This window comes from Pezoporus wallicus, unplaced genomic scaffold (genome assembly GCF_028554395.1).
Source record: "Pezoporus wallicus isolate ANWC-B61680 ecotype Strahan unplaced genomic scaffold, APGP_CSIRO_Pwel_v1 contig_5967, whole genome shotgun sequence".
Lineage (NCBI taxonomy): Eukaryota > Metazoa > Chordata > Aves > Psittaciformes > Psittacidae > Pezoporus > Pezoporus wallicus.
This window is the reverse complement of record NW_026639377.1, coordinates 796,290-809,801: the sequence shown is the minus strand read 5'-3', so window position 1 is coordinate 809,801 and position 13,512 is coordinate 796,290. Positions and strand designations below refer to the sequence as shown.

At 38.5% G+C, this 13,512-nt stretch overlaps 1 long non-coding RNA gene across 1 annotated transcript in view; it reads left to right on the top strand.

Moving 5' to 3' along the window:
• The window catches only part of LOC130601980 (uncharacterized), a 65,523-nt gene extending 53,610 nt beyond the window's left edge, over positions 1-11,913 (top strand). The window contains exons 2-3 of the long non-coding RNA XR_008972785.1: positions 7,003-7,140; positions 11,815-11,913. This is a non-coding gene — a long non-coding RNA (uncharacterized LOC130601980). The remainder of the gene's footprint in view (positions 1-7,002; positions 7,141-11,814) is intronic.
• The last annotated feature ends 1,599 nt before the right edge of the window (positions 11,914-13,512 follow it).

Sequence of the window (13,512 nt, the reverse complement as noted above, 5' to 3'; positions counted from 1 at the left end):
ATCTGCAAGGGTATTAAAACCACAATATATTCTATGTAATATTAGGAATTATACATTATTCTCATGGGGTGTTAATGCAATAATATGTGTGCACATGTATGTGTATATACATATACATATATATGATTTGGGGGATCACTACATATTTCTCAATTGCTTGTTAGGATTATTTTGAAGAACAAGGAGGAAAGAGAATAAAAGCAATCTCACTCCCTTTTAAAGAAAATATTTTTGAATCAGACACATAATCATGCCCTTTTTTTTTTTTTAAAGCTCTACCTTGTCTGAAATAAGCCTGCAAGACCAACTGCATGATACTCCTTTTCTCTTTCCAGAAGGGAGAGTTGACGCTCCTGGGATTTCAGACTGCAGTCAGGCTATCACAACCCTGACGCTTAAATCACTAATATGCTTCGATCTGTTCTGCACCTTTACCATCCCAATGGATGGCTAGCAGTTTGCGACTGAGAATTAACAGGACGTGGCTTCTTCTGTTACTACTGTCATTTATGTATGCCCTCTTTTGTGAGTCCTGTCACTTGTGAAAGCAACAGGTTTCACTCTCCATTACTTTTCCAGGAGACAGAATTTGGGTCTGAGCACACATTTTAGCTCTAAGCACTCCTAGAAGCTTGCGAAGCTATTTCTGTAAACACCTACTAGTTTTGTAACCTCAAGTGGCTTCTCTCCTACGTTATCGTATATTGCAGGTTTGCAGTGGAAACATGCCAATGTTTCTTGCTTCTGGTATCCTTCTTTCTTGAGAGAAGGAAGGGACAGATTTAAGGACGACTGATTCTCCACCTCCCCTGGAAACAGCTGGAGAGGGGGTAGCCCTTTCCTAGAGTCCAGGGCTGACATTGTTTGCATGTCAGCCCACTGGCAATTTTCTCTTTGGCTGCCAGATGCTCCTTTCCTGGCACTGATGTGTCCAGGGAAGAGCAGTGGGCTGAAACCAGGAATAAAGCCTCATTTCTCTGCTTCTGGCTGATTGCTAGACTGGATCACTGTCACTCTGAGTGTAATTTAGAAAGGTGAACAAGCATTTTGGTACTCAACACTTACATTTTACTTTGAGTCGTGACTTTGAACATTTCCAGTGTAATTAACTTGCTTCAGAACAAGAAGTGACAAGTGAAGCTGATTTTGATGGAAGGTAAACTTGCAACAGGAGTTAAGACTTCTGTGCATCCAGGTTGTTCCATTAGACAATCTCTAAGGTCTAACAGTGAACTTGGGGCCCTGTTGGCATATTTCTTTCGGTATTCAAAATGGAGAGAAACACTAGAACCAGTTTTTAAATTGCCCTTGTGTTTGGCTGTAATGGAAAGCAAATACTCATCAACCTCATACCAAAAGCTATGGAACCAAGGCAAATTGTCAGAGCTTTGTACATGCAGCTCTCAATCTGTAACTGCATGTATAAAGCAAGGCATATGTCTGCAATTGTGTTTCTAAGGTAAGATTTTGTAACCTTATCATGCTATATCTACATGCTATTATTTTGATTAATTTATAAGGAATTGAGGATCCAGGTCCAAGTAAACTTTTAGCAAAGTATTAAATTGGACTGTAGCTTTACCCAATTCACGCCTCATACCGGGTACTTGATCATCTCCAAGTATTGCAGAGTTGTGCAGCAGAAGGAAACAAACCCTTAAGATTGAAGCTTGATGCGGAGGAACAAAACCAAAAAATAAAAACCTTCACAGTTTGTTATAAAGTATGGAAACTGTCATAGCTCTCACTGCCAGCCATGGTCATCTTCTAAAGCTCTTCTAGGTTGAGATACATTATTTTAGGTAAGAATTTGAATTTGCATATAATATTAAATGACAATTGCATAAAGAATACCTCCAGCAAGTTGATATTGCACTCCTACCTCTGCATCTAACTATCACAACTGACACCACTTAGAAATGTCAATATAGAGAAGTTTAGCTTTCTAACTATTCTTTGATAAAGGCTGATAACTTTAAATTGCAGATAGTGCTGATGCTTGGATTTTGGGTTGGTTTTGTGGGTTGTTTTTTTTTACATGAACATAAAGCAAAGACTATCCAGCATATTACCATAGCTAAACAGGAACACCAGAGAGGAAACACTGCACCAAATTCTAGCTTCTAACTAATTTCAGGAGAGCAATAAATATGACAAAGTGAGTGGGATCTGTGAAAACAAGTTCAGTGTTCCTTATAGACACCATAAAAAGCTCCCAAAGGGTGACAAAATAAATTAACAATAAAGAGTATCCTTGGCAACTTTAACTAGAGCACCCAAAATTGTATTTTCTGTAAGAGAATTTGGGTTTTTTTTACTTAGGTGGCTGTGTCTTACAAGTTAGTAGAATAAACAGAAACTTTCTTATTCCTGGAAACTGTCTTCAAGTTTGAAGGCAGTCCAAGAAAGGAAGGAACTCCAGTTTCTCTTACAGTCTAAGATATCTGTAAGTCTGTGTTTGTATGCACATCAGTTAATTTTATGCATGTAATTTTTATCTTTTCTACAAAAAAAAAAGGTAACTCCAGTTCTAGATAAGACCCCAGGGAGGACTTAAGAGATGAACCGTGGAAAACAGAATTTTGCTAATGGCATAGCCCTTGTGTTTTGCTGGGGCTCCAGCTAGAGGGGAGACATCTCCTTTTGTTGCTGTGTGCAGACGGAGGGATGAGCTGCGTGCTAGAGGGGCCATGGGGAAGCTGCTTCCTTGTACCAAAGGAATACGTTGTCACTGAGACTAAGGAAAATAAAGGATTCCTTTGTTTCGAACTACCTTTGCTACCTCAGGGGGCGAAGGTTTTATGTCTAGCCTGGAGGGATAAGCTTTCATCCTAAGGGAAACTGCCATAGATGTCTCTAGGGAGGGAAAAGATGCTGGAGGGTGGGTGGCTGCAGTGGTGGAGGAAGAGCAAAGTGTTCCTGCGTGCCAAATGGAGGGATTGAGTTGAAACAATCTGTAGTAGAAGCTTTTCTCTTGAGATTTTGAAAAGCATTCACACCAATGTAATCACAGTGAGCTAATCTGAGTTACATTATCTTGGGCTGTAACTGAATCTGACCCCAGTGTGTTTTGCTTCCAAATAGGAAAGAGGTAGAAATGATTAAGTAACCAAAAGTTCTTGCGAATTATGTTTGAAATTAAAGATACAGCTTCTACATAATGACTTGTGTGCCTCTTTTTGCAGACATATGGCTCATACTTTGTGTATTATATCATGAATAACGTGGCTTGTAACTGTGCTGTGAAGCAAGATTTTTGTGATTATAAACATGAACTACTTAATTACATCAGTTTTTAGTTTTAAAAAATAAAGAAAATGGAAACTGTTAGCATATTTTCTGGGTAGGGGGTAATAAAAAGATTGTGTTTTTTATTTTATATATATAAATGTGTGTGTATGTATACGTTTATATGTGTACATCTGTATGTAGTATTCTCAAACAGCAGGATGCAGGTGGCTCTTTCTGAATCCCAAGAGCAGGATGTATATCCTGAAGGCAAGCAGATTTGAGGAGGAGATGACTGGTACGAAGGCTTTGTGAGGTTGGAAAAATACACCAGCTGTACAATCAGTTAGTAAAAACACATTCATAAGAATCAGGTTGTCTAAACCACAACCAGAGCAACGATTCAGTAGCTTTCTTAGTGACAGATATGATTTCATGGATTCTGTCACTCTGAAACCGAAACAAGCCCAGAGGGTTTCTAACAAAACCAATCCTGTTTTTCCTGGAAAAGCCCATTCCAGGAGCACTTGGCACTGCCAGCATTGGTGTCAGGAGGATCATGAAGTAGGAAATATATATCTGTAAGCAGAATGGAGTCTTACGTGCTGCAGGAGGGCTGCCTTGGGAGCTGGAAGGTTGGTAGGGCACAGTCCTTTTTTCAGGTTAGCGAAAACGAGCTAGTGGGACCCAGACCTCCTGAGTCTGCAAAAACTGTACTGGAAATTGTGAGTATCTTGAGGGTTAGTTGCCTTTCTTTTCTTGCTGGTGAAACATGCAGTCACAAGTAACAGGTTAGTTGTTCAGATTATTCCAATAACATGTGTTACAACCCACACTAATGAACTTCAGTGTGAACCATTGTTTTCCAAAGAGTCCTAGCTACAGGAGGATCCTAAATAAATACAGACACCAACAGGAGTTATATCCTGTTTTCACAGTTTTCAACGCAGCCAATTAAATCAATATGTCCATCTGAGCAAACTGCTAAGAAGCATGTTCAGACCAAGCCTTAGGACTAAAGTAATTTGCTGTCTTTTTCAGCTAGATTTTTGCAAAAAATCCTTTCTATATTTTGGTCCTAAAGTATTGTCCCCTCCTTGCACTGCTTAAGCAGACCCAGGAAACCAAAGTAACTAAGGTGAAATCAAAGCACACGAAGTTGCAAACTAAAGCAAATCTGGGGTAGTTGTATTTTATTTATATATTACTTTATGTATATCTATTTATTTTAAATATATATATTTATATATATTTATTTATAGATACTATTTTATTTATGTATTACTGTTCCTTTTCACAATACCAATCAGTTTAATACTGAATAAAACATTTTCATAGGTTTTGTTGGTTTGTTTGATTGTTTGTTTTTTCTTCAAATGAGGGCAAAATCACAGGTGAGATGACATTAAAAATTAGACTGTCATTATCATCACTATTTTTAAATAGTATTTGTAAGTTCTTTTTAAGCCTGGTAACTCTGGAGAGTACTTTTAAGACTGTCTGTGCAGAAATGCCTGAATGAAAGATTCAGCTTATGTTTCATATATTTAGGGGTAATTACATTATCTCAACAGCCAGGAATCTCTTCATCAGAAATCTAAAGGAAGTAAAGAACTACCAAGAAATGAAAAAGATCTGTTCTCCTAGCACTGAGAAATAGCTTGACAATTAAATTACATGTCATTGCAAATTTATAAAGCAATTAAAAACTTTTCCTTTGCAGAAACAAGAACAATGGAAAGAAATACCAGATGATTTTGTTATACTTTCAATGAACAAAACATTGTTCAGCAAATTGGTGTTTGGTTCTCGTTGTTTTGTAATAATAAGGGAATTGGTGTTAGAATCATGGCTTGGCTGATCAAAAAAAGAGCAACTGGAAAAGTTCTTTGGCAGAGATCAGTGTACACAGGAACTTGGCCTGTGTACAGTGAAAATACACTACCTATGTATAAATTACACAGGTTGTGACAGTGCTGGTCAAAACCTTCTATACTGGAGTCATGTGGGAAAGAAAGTCTAGACATCATAGATTTACTTCATGCAATCATGCAATCTAGAAATTGCCTAAACCCACATCTGCACAAGTACCCATTGAGAATTTTGTAACCAGTTATGTTAAGTAGATGTTCAAACAGGGAACAATCAAAGGATTTTAGCCAGCTGGCTCAATTGGTAAAGCTTATATGTAATTGCAGTTATAGGTACAGCTTGTTGAGTAACCAGTGGATTAAGCCAACCAGACAGACAAAACCAGTCTGCATTTTATTACAGAAATGAGCTTGCAATCAAGTATAAATTTTTAGTCTTACATTTTCATAGCTGCAAACAAGCTTAATCAAACAAGAATCCAAATTCTTATTTATTATACAAGGCCAAATGAAAATAATTTATTTAATAGTTTTAGGCCAGAACACAGGCTTTTTTTGCTGGAAAGACAAAGTTAGGGTGGGAAAGGAGTAATGCAGGATTGTTCTGTCATTCTTGGAAACTATAGGGAACTGTGTATGGAGCTAAAGTCATTTGTGGAAGGCAGGAAAAACTGGAGATCTGATAGTAAGATGGGGTTTATATATTCTATGTTACATATAAATCCTTGATATGTTATTTGGAGTTAAACTTTCTTAGCTGTGCTCCTTTTGGTGGTTGTGGATAGAGTCTGCGAGGTTGTGCAATGTCCATGCCCACTACAGAGAGTCAGCTCATAAGTGCTATTTTGGAGCTCAGTCCTAAGTGGAGAAATCAAGGGGTCTAAAGACATTCCCAAGGGAAAAAGCTGTTCAAACAGCGCACAGAGTATAGGGAGGACAGTGAGGACTCCCAAATCTGCTCAAAAATTCTGTGCTCTGTGCCTGCTTAGGAAAAGACTCACATGGACAGCCAGAAACTGCCTTGTATTTGGACATTGTCAAAGAACCACGTATGGAACAGCAAGGCTGAAATGTCTTGGACAGTGGCCAGCATGATGCAGATGGGAGCTGTGCCAGCATTAGCCAGCACAAGGCAGCTATTTAGGAAGATTATAACAACTTTTCCCAGTACCATCTCTTTGCTTCCTTCTGGGTCAAGACATCTCCCCATGTTTATGCTACAGCATGCTAAGCACAGCAGGTACATTGAAGAATTCATGTGTTTACACTCATGCCTTCCTTCATGGTCTCAGCTCTTGCCACCAACAGTGATGTTAGCCACTGCCATATCTCCTCAAAGCTTCCCTGGTCGCTTCATTCCTTTCCAGGCAGCACATTTCGGCTGTGTCTCTTCTGCCCTTCCTGGTGGAGCCCCTTCGAGCCACCTCTGCCAGTCCCTCCTCCTTAAGGACCCAGCATCCGGCAAGGGGGACAACACTCACCTGCTTACCTACAACATCTTCTAAACCTGGGGGGCTGGGATTAATAATAATAAGTAGTTACCTTAGTAGCATACTTGTAAGTAGTTTTCTTATGCCTGCCAGGCTAACATCATCTTTATCTGTTTTACTGGTTGCAACCCCCCTAACCCCCTTGCTCTGACTGCTGTGTGTGGCTCCTGTTGAGTGGGGCAGGGATTGGCCTTTGTTTACTCTCTTCATCAGCTTTCTAAAGACTGCTGTTCAGTTCAGATCAGAAGAAAGTATTGATAGCAAGTCTTCAAAATATTTTAACAGTTAATGATGTTGTGCTTTAGGTTTCTTATGCTATAGGATATAATATCTTTGTAATCATATGTAATCATATATATCATATCATTTATATGATATAAACTCTTTGTATTCATGCTCCTTTTGCCTTTCAGCAACATCCTCCTGGTGCTGGCAGTTCATAGTGCACACCGAATCTGAGACAATGGATCTGGCTTGAATCAAGTTGACGCAGACTCTGCCTAGCCCTGGAGTTGGCTCCTGTTGCTCCTCAAACACAAAATCTTCCTCAGGTACACGTTCAGCTTTCTAAAAACACCATGCTACCTGAAAAATAATTTCTTTCAGCTTAAAATATGGCTTTTGACAAGCTCTTTTTGGCCAGTTTCTGGCTAATCTGGCCTCCACAAATATAAATACGAAATTGTTTACATGTCTAGACTAAAGCTACATTTTTAATTGAGAGGTATTATAGCCGTCATAGCACATGTAGCAAATTTTGACCTAATGTCTGGAAGAGAACTACAGTAATGCCTGTCTTGGGTGGCAAATGAACATAGGAGGAAAGAAAGCAGAAGAGTGAAGGAGGTATGTATATACAAGGGATGACATGGTCTTTCAGATGGTGGCAGAGAAACAGACTCCTCCAGTATTTTTATATATTATTATTAATAATAATAATAATAGAAAACAGTATTAATAATAATTTAATAATAATAATAGATGCAGTTTTTCTGAAAAACAGTGACTTATCTCACAATAATGACCATAACAGTAAGAGTAACAAACCATCACTACCATCAGTTAAATTAGACATTGTATATTTGTGGTATAGATACTTCAGCTGTGATAATGGATGCTGAGGCTCAGTATAGTTTCCTGCGAAGTCAGCCTAGGAAAAAATATACTTAAGGGTACAGGAACTGTTTTACTGGAAAAATATTTCAAATGTTGTGAAGCTTTAGTGTTTGGGTTGTTAATGCATCCTTAAATGAAATGTTTGTTCAACTGGAAATAAAGCATTTCCGAGAGGGTTTCTCGTAAAAGACACTGAGTGCTTACTGAGTATTTACTGAGTATTAAGTCTTACTCAGTTGAAGTATGAAGAACCCAACTTATGGAAGATCTTGAAGTGCTCAGTGTGAGAAAACTTAGATCTGGGGCTTTTTTATGTGCATATATTTTCAAGATGAAGTCGAGGCTTTCAAGTCACGTAGGTGGAAAATCAGAAGCGTACATAAGAAATGACAGATGTTATTTTCCAGATGGTTTTCTGGCTAGCTGTGACTGACTTCCCCTTCCATCTTCTTCCTGTCCCCCCTGCAGGTGCCAGTCAGTGTGACCCTCTTCCCCACAGCAGTATTAGGGTATTCAGCAGTATTCACCGTTGCCATTCATCCTGTGCCACGCTGGTTTCATCTTGTGCCCTGGATGCAATTGTTAGTCTGAAGATCACCCACCATGAGCCACCCAGAATTTTTGCATTGTGCTGGTCAGTTCCTGAGCTTTCCCTCCACTCATCAAAATTAGCTGAGTCAGCTCAGTAAGAACCTGGTCCACATTTTCCATCAGCTCACAGAAACCAGCTCCATATAACAAAGGATAACCATGGCATATAATTCTTTTAATGAGTTGCTCAACCTTAGTTTCTGAATGGTTTCAGTCCTTGGCCCATGCTTTTTTACTGGGAGGATGTTCAAGAACTTTTCTTCTTCATGGCTCACTTCCATCCACTTTATGTCTACCTGCAGTATGTATGTGTGTTTATATGGTCATCTAGCTTAAATAGTTCTTATGTGTTCCTAATGTTTAGATCATCATATATTTACAGAAAGCAGTATATTGCTTCTCAGGCTTCATTTTAGCAGGCTTAATGCAGCTAGTGTCTTCCAGTCTCTGTCATAAGGTGGATTTTTCTGTTCTTATGCTTATTTTTTTAATTTAAAATAATCTTGCTTTAATAGGAAATTTCTGTTAACTCACTTCAAGATACAATCCAACTAATAAGTGGTTTAGTTATCCTGTGATCAACTAATATCCAAAACTTTTTCTCTTTTTCTGCTATTTAATTTGAAGAGTTCCAAGCTCAAGGCATAAATTATTGCTTTCAGTTCCAGAGTACATGTTTTTGCCAAACTACATCCTATTTCTATGTGCAAGTTATAAGGTTTTCTTTATCCTCCTCATATTGATTATGCCTCCCAGATTTAGGGCACCATCATATTTTGTTAATATTTTCTAGGGGTTTGTGCCAAAGTCACTAATGAAAATATTAAATATATTAGTTCCAAGAAAAGTTCTGTAAGAACTTGGTAATTTATGTTGTTCAAGTCAGATATTCTTATTTTATTACAATACAAGCACTTAGGTACCTGCTACTGTGCCTTAGCAATACTTAAGCATTTCTGGAAAGAGAGGCTTACCTTGAGTTATATAAGGGTTGCTGATGACTTTAGAGTTAAGATTTTAACACTAAAAAAATAAATAAGCATTTCCTTAAAATAAAAAATTATAAAATCCAACAATATAATGTGGGGGTTTTGAGAGATTTGAGACAGGGTGACTATGCTGGAGACATAAACAAACCAAAAGGAACATCAGTCATCAACAAGAATGCTAGCTGTAGTTGAAATCTGCCATCCTCATAAGTTTCTTTAGAGCCTGCAATACTTAAACTTTTCATGGCAAATATCAGAACTTTTACAGTTTTCCAACTCTGTTTAGTGCATGTAAGAGGTTTGTCACAGATCATGAAAAATGATAATCTTCCTGTAATTTCATTTGGTTGGAATCTCAGTTTTCAGGTCAATCAAAACTTTCAATTTAGCTTAAAGTTTAAGGAGAATGAAGACATTAGAATTTCAGCTGCTTGCCTGCCAATGGAAATGGGATTTTCTCCTTTCCCCTTTTCGTTGTCCACTAAAATGCACAGTAAAAGGGAAGAGTTTTGACACAAGTCCTCTTAACACATTTAATAAGTTAGCAGTCATTCTACCTTTTACTGAAATGAAGTAGTCACAGCAAACTGATCTGGATCATCTAACAAGAGAGGAGGAGTAGGCTGCCTTTTTAGTGGATGAAGCACATCAGTGACGTTTTATCCTGATAGACAAAGAATAAATCAAGAAAAAATATGAGGTTGTTCATTTTTTATCAGAAAATCATTAATTTACTTTAAAGTATTAAAAATGTGTCAGCCTAGCTAAATGGGTCAATAAAGACTCAGCTCAAATCTGAAATAATACTTTTACCTTCAAAGAACACAGTAATATGTGAGCTACATATTCTGTCTGTTTCTAAAAGCTGAGCTCTCATTGGCAATCTTTTTCATTCCAATTCATCATTTAAATCTTGGTTAAGATTTTGTTTTCTGGCAAGTTACTACTAGCTGAAAATTTGCATGTGGAAGTGCTGTGGAAGTTCAAAGATGTCTATACAAGCTAGTGTTTTCTGATTTCTGTATGTTGCATTGAATGAAACCGGCAACCATTACTGTAACACATTTGGGATTGTGGAAAAATTATTATTGGCACCAAAAGATACATTTGTCAGCCACAAGATCTCTGTGTTATCATTTCTATAGCTCATTTTTAGTGTTCTAGGTGATGGTTAGAACAGCTGTAATCAAAGAATGAAATATAGTGTAGCAGTCTAATCATCACAGAGTTGTAAAAACACTTGGTAGTTGAGTAAATTGATCTGGCTCAGATTTTTGCTTGTTTGCAAGATGATGGGCTGTCTCACAATTTATTTTTTTTTTCTTACATATGAAGAAAATTAACGAGCAAAATGGCCCAATTGGAACCATCAGAATTTCATAGGCGGAATTTTCCATCCCTGGCAGCGTTCAAGGCCAGGTGGGATAGGGTTTGGAGCAACCTTGTCTAGGGCAAAGTGTCCCTGGCTGTGGCACAGGGTTGGAATTGGATCAGCTTTAAGGTCCCTTCCAACCCAAGCTATTCTGTGATTTAACTAATATCACAAAAACCCTAAACAAGGCCTAGTTCTCCACAAGTTAGAAATATTAGAAATCAAAAAGTAATGCACCTGAGATGCATGTAGATTTAGTTCTTTCTCAAATCTTAACACTGTGTTAGCTTAAGATACCATTGCCTCTAATTCAAAGGCTTTTACTAATATGTAGGGTGTAATATGATATTCAAGAAACAATTTCTTTTTATGACTGTTGGATTCTTAGGATGAATTTTGCCTTGCAAAGAAGACCAGCAGAAGCATTAGGTAAACCTCAAGTGCCATTTTGGTCTTTGAAATGGACATGTAATTTGTGCTCAGTCCTTGGGTACCCAGGGAGAGGCCTGGGCAGCAGGAGCAGAGTCAGCATGTGAGTCCCTTGAATTCTGGGAACTGACAAAAAAACGGGCTGCCTTTGAAGGGTGGTCTTTTGGTAGGCTTAGATGGGTTTCCTAATATGAATTATGATGCAATGAAATCTGATCTCCTGTAAAATTCTTCAGAAGACATATTAAGGTGTCAGTCTTTGACAGCTGCAAAAGAGAAGTCATGCAGTCAGGTCATGGAAAGGACCACATGGCTTGGCCTCCCCAGCAGCCAGGAGCCAGCCTCAGGGATTCGAAATGCCCTTCTAGAGCATTCTGAGAAGCCAGGTTTCAAGCCTGCAGGAAATTACGTTTTCCTCAAAGTTTAGCTTGATCTAAATCAAAATAAATCCAATTCTTTTCTCAGCAGAGCAGCTCTTCCAGCTGCTCACTGGAGTAGTCATTCTTATACTGTTTTGCTGCTGATGAGGAATGTTTGTAATGTCTTCATCTCAGCTGGGAATTAACTGCTGAAGGATTGGGAAACCACTCTTTTGGGGAGCCACACAAACTGTGCTGAAACTGAGACACTCCAACAAACATTTCAGGCCCAGTCTTTTATTTTTGTCTGATTCTGTCCCTATGTTCACATCTGTGCTTGAATTTCCATCTGAATTACCCTATGGCGAGTATAGGGTATTCCAGTTGCATCCAGAAGAATCAACTATGTCCTTGAGATAAGACAACACTGGAGAATGTATCTGTTCCAGAAACTGGACTCCATAAGGTGAGATCCCTGTAGTATTGGCTCAAGATGTATTTCGACCCACATAGTCTCCTCATACCTTGACACTTATAACCTAAATTTTCATATTAGATTGTGAATTCAAAGAGTATGAGATAAGCTCTGTTCCTTCAAAGACTTGTTCTATAAGGTGCTAAGGAGTACCCATGAGCTCTCAAAATATAAATAGGACAAAAAAAATTAAGTGGTTTGTGCACAGGTATAGAGCAAATCAGTGGCAGAGCCAGGAAGATGTCAGGCTAAGGAAAAGTGAAGGATTCCTATCTTATGCTGTCTCCACCACTTGCCCTGATGACGCAGAGCCGGCTCTCAAAGTTCTCCATCTGCAAACCTCTTGCAAAGTTGAGCGAAGGAGACAGCCACTCAGTAAATTATGAGTTAATATAAGTATCAAGGAAGATAAACATCTGATTGTCCATGCAGCACATTTTGGTAGTCTGGGAAAAAGAGCAGTCTTTCAGCACCAAAACCAGTAGGTATTGGTGGCAGTGCACTGTCACAGAGAGCTGCGTGAATGCAAGATTTTCATTCTTAAAATAAGGAAGAAGTTATCTGTTTGCAACTAGGGGGGAAAAGTGATGCACATGGCTCTAATCTGGGGTAATATTTCACTGTAATCTAATCTAGGACTAATTTAAAAACAACACTGCCAAAAAAAGCCTGAGTAGAAAAACTGCATCTGTTACATTGTACCTTGCTCACTTCTCACTCCTCTTACCTGTCTTGGACTGCTGTTAACAGTTTGCAGAATCTGCTAGGTTTAGAGAAGGGACATAGAATCCCAGACTGGTTTGGGATGAAGGGACCTTAAAGCTCATCCAGTTCCAACCTCCTGCCACGGGCAGGGACACCTTCCACTAGACCAGGTTGCTCCAAGCCCCATCCAACCTGTCCTTGAACACTGCCAGGGATGGGGCAGCCACAGCTTCTCTGGGCAACCTGTGCCAGCGCCTCACCACATTCATAGTGATATATCTTGTCTTGACTTATCATATCTTATTATGATTGATATATCATATTTTGATTTAACCATACCACCTCTGCTTTATTTCCCTTTCAATATCAATTCACTGCAGCAGTGAATGCAAAGATAAAAATGCCGCTGTAACTTCAGTTTTTAATGGCAGTTAGCATAATATTTTGATAAAATCCCATCAACTGCTGTTGGGCTTTTTGTTGATGTAAAAAGTGTTCTGGATCGCATCTGCCTAAGGCTAGTGGGACACAGACAGTGCTTTTGCAACTTGAAGAGCTGCCACAAAAATCTCTTATTAAAAGCCATTGCCATCTTCAAGACAGTATTTTCTTTCTGTCTGATTTTTTCATCAAGCAAAAAGGTTAGTCATGGCATGTTAGAAATACAATGAATGCAATTAAGTTTGGACCATGTGATTAAACTTAATTCACTTCAGAAGAAGCTGCTTACCCTGATTAATTGCTCCAGTCTGAAAAGGGAGTAATCACTACCTTCTGGCAGAGGCAAACAAGAGCAAATCTTATGCCCTGTATGAAGAGTATAATAAAGGTTATGATCTTCATCACAGACATGATTGCACGAGCAGGTATTATTCTCACATGGTAAT